Genomic DNA, 13,618 nt, shown 5'->3' on the forward strand with positions numbered 1-13,618 from the left:
AACATCAGCGTTTCGGTTCACTCACTACCCCCTGCAATACCTTATTTGTCTCTTCCTCCAAACGAGAAGGGCGTGATCACATCTTTCTCTCTGAGATTTTGGAACAAAATATATACACTTTTTTTAAAAAAGTCTGCAATTCTTCACCCCACCCACAACATGGAGAAACTGACAAGGACGTGACACTGAATCATTGCATACATCACTCTGAGACAAAGATTGTGTTAAATTATGATGTGGATCCAAACAATGGTTTTGTTTACATTCGTTTTGATCTTCAGTCACCCAGGGGCCTAGACAAAATCATTTTAATCAAATCATCCATGTCTTCAAAAAGCATTATCAGGAACCAATTCATTCCGTGTGTCAACTTTAATGAAGGAAAGTGTAGTTTAATGGATAAATTTATATCACAAATCGAAGCAGTATTTAGGTGACCTCATGGTGGAAGAACAGAGTTATTGTAATCCAGGTCAACGACCTTCGGTCAGAAATATACGAATTTAGAGTGTAACGATTTTAAATACAGAGAACGAAAGTGGCGGGGGGGGGGGGGGGGTGTCAGTAGTGGCAGTCAGAATTCACTAACAAAAGGGAGACTGTGCATATTATGGGATTAAACGGAAGATGGGTGTACAGGAGGTTTAAGGCGCGACCAAGACAGTAGCTACTGTCTGGAAAAGAAAACTGGAGCAAAGGTTAATTGAAGTTATTGAGATCAACAGTGAATCTGGAAGGTTGTGAAGTCTCTAATGGAGATATGAAGTGCTACGATTAAGGAGGCAATTTAGGAGGCAGAGAGCTCAGAATCAAAGTGGGAAAAGCGATCGGAAGGTCAGGGTCATAGACTGAACTGGATGGCGGGATATAGCAAAGTGATCTATCTGTATTTGATCTCATCCCAATGTAGTGGAGTCTCATGACAATGTAGTATCATGAACAATGGATAGACTATTGATTCAAATGCAGTTTTCATACAATGACTATTTCCACTTTTATAACACACCCGTTGCTTCAACTTATCTGCTGCTGAAACCCTGATATTTGCCTTTGTTCCATCTAGATTTGCCTATGACAACACATTCTCGGTTCCCCTCCCAATTGCTGCCTTTCATAAAGTAAACCACACGCCTTTTGGACCACCTTATCAATTGGATTTTAAGATTTCAATATATTTTTTAATTTGATTATTGTCCCGTGTATCTTGTTACAAAATGCAATGAAAAGTGTTGTATAGCGTCACCACTCTGCAGTGCCATCTTAAAACACAGAAAAAAAGTACATATGGATGATGTGATCTCTAATTTTGTCTACACTTTTAACATATATGTATGTTTTCTAGTATACTGTCTTTCCGTATTAGTTCTTGTAATGAGTGTACTTCCCCACAGTGAAGTTCATTGGGAATTACCATTTCCACCGTCATGTCTATACCATTCCTTAGCCTCATGATCTCATAGACTCTTATAAACCTTCTGAGAAGTGCCTTCAGCAATTTCAGTTCATTAAAGACTTCATATATACACAGGTTGTTCCTGTTGATGATGACATCCATTAGTTGTAGAGACTGGTTGGATAGAAGGTGAAGAAAAGTTGAGCAATTCCATGTGTTTAAGGTTATATCTGGTTTGTTTTAATTGGAGATCCATTTTAAAACACTATTAAAAGGCATGCTTTTGGATTTCATTTCAATAATTCAGTTTTTTTTGGTAAATATTTACTATAATATGTTGTTCTTATAATACAACATCCTTTACATAATCTGGTAATTTATCCTGTTATACAAAACAAACAAAAAATTATAAATATGTAAGGGTGCCATAGTTGCATGATGAATATAAAAAAAGATTAAAAGAAAGATACGTACATGAATAATATATTGATTAGATTAGATTACTTACAGTGTAGAAACAGGCCCTTTGGCCCAACAAGTCCACACCAACCCTCCGAACAGCAACCCACCCAGACCTACATTTATCCCTTCACCTAACACTACGGGCAATTTAGCATGGTCAATTCACTTAACCTGCACATCTTTGGAATGTGGGAGAGAACCGGAGCACCCGGAGGAAACCCACGCAGACACGGGGAGAATGTGCAAACACCACACAGACAGTTGCCCGAGGTGGGAATTGAACCCAGGTCTCTGGCGCTGTGAGGTAATAGTGCTAACCACTGTGCCACTGTGCTGCTCACATCAATATTTTACAACCCACTTCTAAATGAAATACTATATTTAAAACTGTTTCCATGCATTTATTGGATGGTAGACAGAGAAAATAGCACATTTTGTTGACTTGGTGAATTTTAGAAGTTTGCTGCACATATTTTCAGTTGGTCAATTGTTTCTTTCAATTGCAGCTGTTTAAGTACCAATTTGTAGGGAAAATGTTTGTGTGTGTGCAAAATATCAAGTTTACTGGAGTCTTCAGAACAAATCATTTGCAGTGCCGCAAAGCTGAACTTAATTGAATGAAATTGCTTTTGCAGAGGCATTGAATTCTTCACTAAATGCCTCACTCTATGAACATCCCAAGTAGGATGAATCTTTGTCATCATGATATGCAATTTATTTATAAAGAAGTTAAATGTTGAAAAAGAATTTCAGATACTTTCTGCTGTCAACAGGCAATTTCTCAGAAGTCATGGGTGCACTGCTTGCTGCGATTGACTGGATAGTTTCTATGGAGAGCCAACATGGAGGTGATGGGCTGAATAATGTTCTTCTGGACTGTAAAATCTCTATGATTTAATATAACCAAAATACTGATTTGACATTCAAATGCTGTGACATGAATATCAACTTGATAAGATATTCCTTGCACTGAATGTATCATTTTTATTTGAACTAGAGTTGTCTCTCACTATCCTAGTGATCTCTTCCCACTCTACACCTTTTGAAAACTTGTTTTTATTCACATGTGGGATGTGGGCATTGCTGGCTGGCCAGCATTGATTGCCTGTCCCTACTACTTTTGAGAAGGTGTGGTGAGCTGCCTTCTTGATCCACTGCGCTTTACATGCTGTAGGCAACCCACAATGCCATTGGGGAGGGAATTCCAGGATTTTGATCCAATGACAGTTATTATTTGCTCACAGGATGTAGGCATCACTGGCTAGGCAGCATTTATTGTTCATCCCTAATTGCCCAGAGGGCAGTTAAGAGTCAACCGCATTGCTGTGGGTCTGGAGTCCCATGTAGGCCAGACTTAGGTAAGGATAAGTGAAAGAACGACATTGTATTTCCAAGTCAGGTTGGTGAGTGGCTTGGAAGAGAACTTGTGGGTGGTGATGTTGACCTAAAATCCTGCTGCCTGCGTCCTATAACTCACACCAATTTCTGTCACCATGTGTTCACAGACCAACATTGAGATGTAGCTAAGCAAAACATTGATCTTAAAATCCTCATCTTTGTGTTCAGACTGCCACAAGGCTATGATCCTTCAGGATCACTGCACTCCTCTAATGCTGCCTGACTCTAAATTAGCTTCAGATCCTGCATGTAGCAATGTGGATCATCTTCCATTTCTGTTAAGTACACATAAGACCAGATCCTGTCATTTCAAAAGCATGATTTCTACTCTTAATGTGTTTTTTTTTGTTCACCCACATCCCACTTGTCTGGCTCGCTTACACTCTTGATTCATTTGGTGCTTCTCTTCCACCTCAATAACAGCTAATATCTGAGGTTCCCCTGTGAAATATTCCTACAGAAATAATATGCTAATTAATTGCCAAAGGAAATGCAAATAAATTCACTCCAAAATTTAGAAGTTTTCGAATGTGAGTCTTTTTTTCCAAAAAGTATGTTTTATAAAAAAAAATTGTAAAATTACATTCCATAATATTTCAAGTTTGACATCTCCAGAAGCGTAAAATTGCTCGAATTCTTTCCATACAGTATGTGACACTCTGGCATGCCTCAGTACAAATGTATTTATACTTCAAATTTATAACATACATCCATTTCATAACAACGATAATGTCTGAGAGGTTCTACACAGTTTCCACTCCCTGTGTTCACTATGGCAGGTGGGTCTTACACTGTGTCCTTTTCACATTGAGTCCTTGTGTTGATCAACCCAAGCTTCACTGCATCCTTTGGTGCACAGTCCTGGACTTTGGAATGTACCAATCTGCAAAACCCACTCATCCACAACTCATTACACTAAAAGCCAACAGGTTTTGAGCAGAACAAAGTGCACTTTTCACCAAGGTGGTGGCCCTATAGAAGTACTAATGGTTGTATCAGTACGTATACCTGGGAATAACCTGTGGGACACATACCTCACAGAGCTATAAGAGATTAACTTTGAGAAAAACCACTGCAGTTCTTTTTGGACATTTGTTGCAAAGGCACATTCCAGGAAGACATGGGTGATAGTCCCTCCTACATGCAATGTTGGCAAGGCCACAGTTATTGTAGTGATGGTGGTGGGCCTTCTTATTAACTGCTACATTCCTTCTGATGTGTGTAGATCCAGCGAAGGTCGTGGTTTACCAGGCAATACTCCCTATTTTGGAGACTTAATCTACCCAATGTAGATACCTAAAGTACTGATGAAAGACTAAGCAGTGGTGTCTTTGAAAGATCTTCCAAATCTACTGGCAAGAAAGAAAGTCCAATAGTGTTCTTTCCCAAGTCAACATGTGCAGAGGCCAGGTATTCATCCCTGAAAACCAGCTCTGCTGGACAGCACATGTACTTCATATGTTTGACATCAAATGTTAAAAAAAACGGCTCTTGTCGGAATTCGGTTTGGTAGAAGGCTCCCACGAAAATAGTGGAAAAACTTGGAGTGTCCTTAGAGTATCCCTGAAAAGGTCAAACACCCCCTCTCATTCGTGGAATTCACTGGCTTGTGACCAACATAAGGTTTGATCCAGTGACATTGAAGGAACAGCAATACATTTCCAAGAAGGCATTGTGAGTAGCTTGGAGGACATTTTGTTGGTGGTGTTCCCATGTACTGTATCTACTGTCCTTGTCCATCTGGATGGTAGTGGTCATGAGTTTGGAATGTGCTGTCTAATTGGCCTTGGTGAATTTCTTCAGTGCATCTTGTAGATGGTACACACTCGTACGACTGTCCATTCATGGTGGAGGGAATTAATGTTTGTGGATGTGGCGCCAATCAAGTATATCCTGGATAGTGTCAAGCTTCTTGAGTGTCATTATGCCAACTAATACTGTCTAATAATAGCTCACATCCATTATCACTGGATCAATATTCTGGAGTTATTTACCTGACATCATTGAGGGATTACTATCTTTATCTTTGTAGACAGTCCCTCGGTATTAAGGAATTTCAACCTTTAGTTGAACAATTACAGAATAAAAGGACATAATCATTTTTACTGCATTAATGTCATATTAGTAATGTCATGTTTCCTTCTCCTGAAGTGCTTACCTCTCAGTTAAGTGCTCTGAGACATTGCCTGCTCCAACTTTATAAAAGTTATCTAGCAATGAAATGAAAAATAATAGCCTTAAAGTTGTGACTCAGCGACGTATCTTGATTGAGTGTGTTTGGCAAGATAATGCAATCTATGGTCAGCCTTATCAGTATTTCTATATAAACAGATATTTTCTGTTTTTTGTGGACTCCCTCAATTACACACGAGTAAGAACATTTGAACATAGGAAGGTGTAGTAACTTGCCTGTAAATTACCAGAGTGGATAAATATTTTGGGGCTTATTGTTTTCTGCTTTTCTGCGAGACAGTGCTGAACTTGTCTCCAGTTGCCTACAGAGGATGAAACCACCTACAGTGAGCAGCATTGTTAAGGGTGCTTGGCAACTTCATCTTGCCTCCCAACAACATCCCACCTCCCCCCGCCCACCCACCCCTCCACCCCCATCACCACCACCACCACCACAATATGTTCTTATCATTTAAGGTCCCATTGGATGATGCTATACTCTCAGTCCCACAGACTTTTTGCCTCATCACCAACACTTTTTACACTTAGAGATGTACAGCATGGACAGAGACCCTTTAGTCCAACTCGCCCGTGCCGACCAGAACATCCTGAACTAACTGACAGCCATTTTGTTAAAGCCCTCATGATTTTGTTCACAAAGGTGACCTGGATATTAATCTCTCCAGGACAACTCTCAAAGGTTGACACCCCCAACTATGAGAGGTTCTGAAGATCAAGTACAGAATTTCCAGTTGATACTTGTTTATCTGATGCACTAAAGGTAGTTAATGAGGTGAAGCAAAACTATTCCAATAACATGTTTTCAGCATTTAGTGTTCCTGGGTTCAGTTGCAGGTTTATAGTTTTAAAGCATATTAGGGCGTTTGATACCTTAGGGCTGAGAAGGAAAAAATATACATAACCAGTCATTACTGGCAGGCCTGCTCCTGCCCCACTGAATTCATTGCCACATACCTCGATACTGTCCTATCTCCCATGGTCCAGGGACTCCACATACGTTCATGCCCCCCACCTCCTCCAAGACTTTCGCTTCCTTGGCCCCCAATGCCTCAACTTCACCATGGACATCCAGTTCCTATACACCTCCATCCGCCATGACCAGGGTCTCCAAGCCCTCTGTTTCTTCCTCTTCTGACATCCCCAGCAGTACTCAATGACACTTTCAGTCGTTTGGCTGAACTGGTCCTCACCCTCAATAATTTATCCTTTGAATCTTCCCACTTCCTCCAGATGAAAGGGGTAGCCATGGGCATCGACATGGGCCCCAGCTATGCCTGTCTCTTTGTCGGTTACGTGATTACACTGGCACCACCCCACCCCACACCCCCCCACCTTTTCCTCCGCTACACTGATGACTGCATCGGTGCCACCTTGTACTCCTCCCACAATGAGGTTGAACAGTTCATCAACTTCACCAACACATTCCACACCGACCTTTAATTCACTTGGACACCTCCCTTCCCTTCCTGGACCTCTCCATCCCCATCAACTGTGACCGACTCAACACTGACATCTTCTACAAACCCACCAACTCCCACAGCTACCTGGACTACACCTCCTCCCATCCTGCCTCCTGTAAAAATGCCATCCCTTATTCCCAATTCCTCCACTTCCTCTGCATCTGCTCCCAAGAGGACCAGTTCCACCACAGAACACACCAGATGGCCTCCTTCTTTAAAGACCAAAATTTCCCTTCCCACGTGGTTGATGATGCCCTCCGGTGCATCTGATCCACTTCCTGTACCTCTGCCCTTGAACCCCATCCCTCCAACCGCAACAAGGACAGAACCCCCTGGTCCTCACCTTCCACCCCACCAAATTCAGTATACATTGTATTATCCTCCGCCATTTCCACCACCTACAAACGGACCCCACTACCAGAGATATATTTCCCTCTCCACCTCTATCTTTCAGTAGAGACTGTTCCCTCCGCGAGGCCCTCGTCAGGTCGAGGCTCCCCCCCCCCATCCCCCAAACCAAGCTCCCCTCCCGGCACCTTCCCGTGCCACTGCAGGAATTGCAAATCTGTGCCCACACCTCCCCCCAACCTCCGTTCAAGGCCCCAAAGGATCCTTCCACATCCATCAAAGTTTCACCTGCACGTCCACACATGTCATTTACTGTATCCATTGCTCCCGATATGGTCTTCTCTACGCTGGGGAAACAGGACGCCTACTCGCAGAGTGTTTCAGACAACATCTCCGGGCCACCTGCACGAACCAACCCCACCGCCTCAAGGCTGAACACTTCAAGTCCCCCTCCCACTCCACCAAGGACATGCAGGTCCTGGGCTCCTCCATTGCCACTCCCTACCCACCCGCTGTCTGGAGGAAGAACGCCTCATCTTCCGCCTTGGGACCCTCCAATCCCATGGTATCAATGTGGATTTCACCAGTTTTCTCATTTCCCCTCCCCCCACCTAATCCCAGATCCGATCCTCCAACTCAGCACTGCCCTCATGACCTGTCCTACCTGTCCATCTTCCTTTCCACCTATTCCCCCCCACCATCCCCTCTGACCTATCACCATTACCCCCACCTCCATCTACCTATTGCACTCTCAGCTATCTTCCCCCCAGCTCCACCCTCCTCCCACTAATCTCTTCACCCCCTCGGCTCACAGCCTCATTCCTGATGAAGGGCTTTTGCCTGAAATTTTGATTCTCCTGCTCCTTGGATGCTGCCTGACCTGTTGTGCTTTGCCAGCCCGACACTCTTGGCTCCAATCTCTAGCATCTGCAGTCCTCAGTTTCACCTAGTTATTACTGATCCCTAATGAGAAATGATAGTACATCATAACAATTAATAACCTCTCCTACGTTACCAGCATAGTACAGGTTCAGTCATGAACAGACCAAGGAGGTGGGGAACTCCTGGTGCTCTAGCAACCAAACCCTAATGGTTTCTGGAGCTACAGTTAGTGAGCAAGTTAAAGTGGCGAGATTGTGAGAGCAACCTATAAGCTGCATGTGAAACCATACCATAATGGTTTCTGGAGCTACAGGAAGGATATTAGAATTAAAAGATGCAGAAAACAGAAAGTCGTTACAATTATTAGTTAGCAAGTTAAAGTGGCGAGATTGTGAGAACAACCTATAAGCTGCATGTGAAACTGGACATACCTGTTTTTCAATCACAACAGCACAAACACTGAACATACCATGGTTGGTAGGGTGTGGTCCATAGCAACTGTTTCAGTGAGCCAGCTTCTGGTTGGGGGAAGGGCAAGGAAAGGGACAATGATTATATGGAAAGAGCTTTTTTTTGTGAATACAGTATATTTTAGAAATTAAAAAAAGAAGACAGTCATTTCTTGATACACATTCAATTTTTATTACCTTTCCAAGACCACAGTAGCATTTACGCAACATGTAGTTTAAATTTTTCACACTTAGGTAAATAGATTGCTTTAATATATTAGCAGTAGGAATGCAGGCTTCATATTCATTGTTTCTTTTTGTTTACAAAAATAATTTTACTAAAACACTTTCTGTCAGCTCCATAGTGACTAAAGAGGAAGATTTACCATGAGGCAGATCTTCATGTTGCGATATATAAAGCTAATGTTGCAGGTCAGCCTTCTGTTATGGAAACCACCTAATTTCCACATAATTCAAATACAGTTCCCATATGGCAACTGATCGGTCCTTTACACCTAAGGTTACAGTCCTTTCCAACTTAACTATACCGACCAAATTTGAGCTCGGAACATGATCTGTTTAAGCTGATCTTTGAAAGGCTATTACAGCAGTGCTTAATGGTTGTAAAACACTTCAGCATGGTAGATTGTGAAACTGCTTAAAGAATGAACATAGGTATTAAGAGCAGGAGTAGACCAGTCGGCCCATTGAGCCTGTTCTGCCATTCAATAAAATCATGGCTCTTCTGATTATTCCCATCTGCACCTTCCCTATAACCTATCCTCCTCCTTGCTTATCAAGAACCTGTATAACACTACCTTAAAAATACTCCACTGCAAAGAGAGTTAGAAAGATTCTTTGAGAAAAAAAATGCTTCTCAACTCAGTCTTAAACAGGCAATCCTTTTTAGATTCTCCCGAAAGAGGAGACACCCATTCCACATGTGTCATCAAAACCCTCCAAATCTTATAAGCTGCCTCATACTCTCCCATATTCTAATGGATGCAAGTGGTTACGCACTATTTCATGCTAAGACGACCTGCAAGAGACCGCAAGTCTTTTGATTAGTAGAGACGCGAACATGAATTTTATTATCTGAGTACATCTTCTATGTTTCTATGTTTAAGAGACACGAAGATGCAGGAACAAAGGCAGGTGTGTAGCAGCTCTTGAGGGAAATCATAAGGGACATTTTGCTGGTGCGGGGTTGGGGCAAGACTGAAGAGATTTAAGTAGCAGGAGGTGGAGCAATGAAAGGTGGGTGCTGGTATGTCCGGTGGAGCACTGTGCATGGTTCATCCATGAGTCACATACCCCCACCCTGCCCAGCCATCACCAAGGCTCCTCCTGATACAAGCTTCCTTTCCTGCTACTAAGGCCTGCCTGAACCTTCTTTTCTCTTCCCTTCCACTTCCTTCCACTCCAGTCTCCTCACACCAGCTGGAAATGTCCCTGCTCTTCATGCTGGTCCAAAACTGCCTCCTCACTCACACCTGAGAGGCTGTGCCAAACCAAGTTTCACTGCATCACCCACTGAGACTGGTCCAGACCCTCGTCACCAAGACAGGCTGAGATTCCTATCGCTCCAGGACAGCCCGATCCCCAACCATTCCCCTGTCAGGCCCGGAGGAGAATGGTGCCAGCCCCAACAGCATTGTTGATCCATTATGGCTGAACTGCTCATGTGCAGTGTCGTAGCTCAGGACTGGGGCTTTGTTGAGTGCAGCACATGGGCAGACAGTATATGACAAGGTACAAGCAATTCCAGACAAACGCTGTCCCAGGAAGCTGACACATGGGTCAGGAGGGCAAATATGTGGACAGTCCCTAAAAATCCAGAACAGTGGGTCAGCCTGGGCAGGGAGGTCTGGCAAATACAAAGTCTGTGAAGGGGGATGGGTGTTTTGGTGTCAGTTTCCGAGTTCTGATCTCAATGAAGAGCAGCATGGGGGAGAGTGTGGGACCTTTTTGCCTGCCAAAGCTGTACGATTGGTTCTCAGGTAACTGTACCATTTGGAGCTGGCAACAAATTACAGAGATATATAGACAGAGAGAGAGAGAGAGAGAGAGAGAGAAAAGTATACAGTTCTTCAGTGGCTCAGAAATGGCTTGTCTATTTTCTGCAATTACTGCCAGCCTGAAAAAAGAAGTTTATCTTTGCTGCAACAGTTGTAAGCAGTGATTTTCAAGTTAGCAACATCTAGTAAGTGAATTGGCCACTTTGTGTATCTTACCAGTCAGGGTGGCATGGTGGCTCAGTGGTTAGCACTGCTGCCTCACTGTGCCAGGCTGACCCCCTCGATTCCAGCCTCAGGTGTGTATCTGCATGGGGTTTGCACATTCTCACTGTGTGTGTGTGGGTTTCATTTGAGTGCTCTGGTTTCCTCCCACAGTCCAAGGTTGTGCAGGTTAGGTGGATTGGCCATGCTAAAATGCCCTGTAGTATCCTGGGATGTGTTGGCTAGTTGGATTGGACATAGGAAATGTAGGGTCACAGGGATAGAGAAGGGTATGAGTCTGGGTGGGATGCTCTTCAGAGGATCAGTATGGACCCACACTGTAGGGATTCTATGGTTCAATGGAAGCAACTGGAGAAAGATGACAGACTGTCAAAGCCATTTGGCAGAATGCCTCATCGCCAGAACTTTCCAACAAGCACCAAGACGTGGCTTGGCTGGTGGTGAGAAGGGCTCTGCCTGTGAGATCCTTTATGCACGCCCGGACTCTCTGCCGCACCGCACGCTGCCCTCGAAGTGGCTGCGGGGGGGACGAGACTGTCACACACCTCCTTCTGGAATGTGCCTATGCAGAGGAAGTCTGGAGAGGAATGCAGTGGTGCTTGTCGAGGTTCGTCCCGAGCAGCGCCGTGACGCGGGACTCCGTGCTCTACGGCCTGTTCCCCGGGACTCACACCGAGACGAACATTAACTGCGCCTGGAGGATCATCAACTCGGTGAAGGACGCTCTCTGGGCGGTCCGAAACCTGTTGATCTTCCAGCTGAAGGAGTTGACCCCGACCGAGTGTTGCAGACTGGCACATTCCAAGGTCCAAGACTACGTGTTGAGGGACGCACTGAAGCTTGGGGCAGCTGCCGCCAAGGTGCGGTGGGGAAAGACCACCGTGTAAGATCGGCCTGCCTAAAGAAGAACAGGGGGCCCACACGGACGTTTTTTTTGGGCTCTGCTGATGCCTCAGCCAAATATATGTATATATACAAGATTGAAAAATGCACAGGATTGTAAAGGACAAGGATAAATTCGAATCTGTGTTTGTAAATGTGGACATATGTATTGCATGATCCAATGTACAGACCATCAAATCATTTTATGAATAAAGTATATTTTTGAAATAAAAAAAAAACTGGAGAAAGATGACTTAAGAATGTGCTAGCTAGCAGAGGGGTTATTTCATACAATCACTACAGTGTGGAAGCAGGCCATTTGGCCCAACAAGTCCACACTGACCGTCTGAAGAGTAACACAATCAGACCCATTCTCCTACTCTATTACTCTCTATTTACCCCTGACTAATGCACCTAACCTACAAACTTCATACAGACAACACCCAAGGCAGGAATTGAACCCCGGGTCCCTGGTGCTGTGAGGCAGCGGTGCTGACCACTGAGCCACGGTGCCACTCACATGAGGAACATTTCAACAAAAGAAGTTGGGAGCAAAGACGACTGAGCTAGCTTTCCTGTTTTCCCCCTCTGTCCATAACCTATTTTACCCTTTGGGTATAGCAAAACTTGATTTCCAGTGCATTACCCCAGTGAGGTATGACAATACAATGTTGAAGTATTGAAGAGCTGAGGGATATGAGAAACTGGCAGGAAAGAGGAATTGAGACTTGGGGCATATCAACTGTGATCTTATAGAATGGGTAGAACATGTTTACTTCTGTTCCTTTTTCTTACATTCGAATGTCCAACTGGCTGAAGCACACTTGTATTTCTGCATTCCATACAGGAACAGCAAGGTTATTCTTGTGTTTTCCGACAAACAGGATTTTCTCTAGTCTCCACACAAACAACAGTGTGCAGCTGTTGAAGGATTTCTTATGATCCCTATGCAAAGGGCAGCTCTGGAACTACATCCCAGCAAGTCAACATTGGAAGAAGTGGGCAAAGATGGTGAGGAAAATTCCAAGATTGTTGGAATTCTGCTCATTTCACAATATTTTTCCAAAGCAAATTTGTGCAGCAAGTAATCTAGAAAACTGAAAATTTAATTAGACTTGTCTCTGCCGACAAAGCCCTAACTATGAGAGAGAGAAAGAAATCAAAAGTCTTGCATTTACATAGCAACCTGAAAGCCACAGGATAACCTGGAGTACTGCAAGATTGTTATATTGCAGGAAGTGAGGAAGAGCTTTCGGAATGTTACCAGAGGTTCTCTGATGATGGATCCCACTGTCATGTTTTGGGAACTTAGCATTTGCTCCATGTCTAACTGAAGGGTTTCTCTGCTCTGTGTGAAGATGTGATACAGTCAGTGCATTCAACCTCAATGACAGGCTGCCCTACAGCACACACCTCACATTTTCTGATTTATATCCAACTGTATGCATTTGTGGTCTGGGGATTCAAAGTTAGCAGTGCCATTCTCAGCAGCAGAGTTTAACGTAATCTCATTCACCAGCGCGTTGGTACCAATGATGTGCTAGTCCATCTCTTCTGGCACTTATGCCAACGTTTCACCATGTGAAGAGCCCACCCGAAATCTATAAACAATTAGCGCCAGTCTTTGAGCTGGTGCTTGCTGGGTCAGACTGATCACTCTGCATCCTCAGGGTAACTGCATTCTTTGGCATGAAAGATTAGAACATGGGCTAATTTTTAATGTGAGGCAATGAACAATGGCAATGACTTAAAACAGCTCCACTTTGCCATGCAGTGTGTGTTAGGCTGATGTCCAATATGTCATCCTCAAACAGGGACAAAACATTAAGGCAGCACCTTGCTTCTCCAGCAGTTTTCTGCTGTCTCATGCCTGACCTAGACAAAGTGACCAGAGTGTGTTAGTGACAGCCT

This window comes from Chiloscyllium punctatum, chromosome 11, assembly GCF_047496795.1.
Source record: "Chiloscyllium punctatum isolate Juve2018m chromosome 11, sChiPun1.3, whole genome shotgun sequence".
In the NCBI taxonomy this organism is placed as follows: Eukaryota; Metazoa; Chordata; class Chondrichthyes; order Orectolobiformes; family Hemiscylliidae; genus Chiloscyllium; species Chiloscyllium punctatum.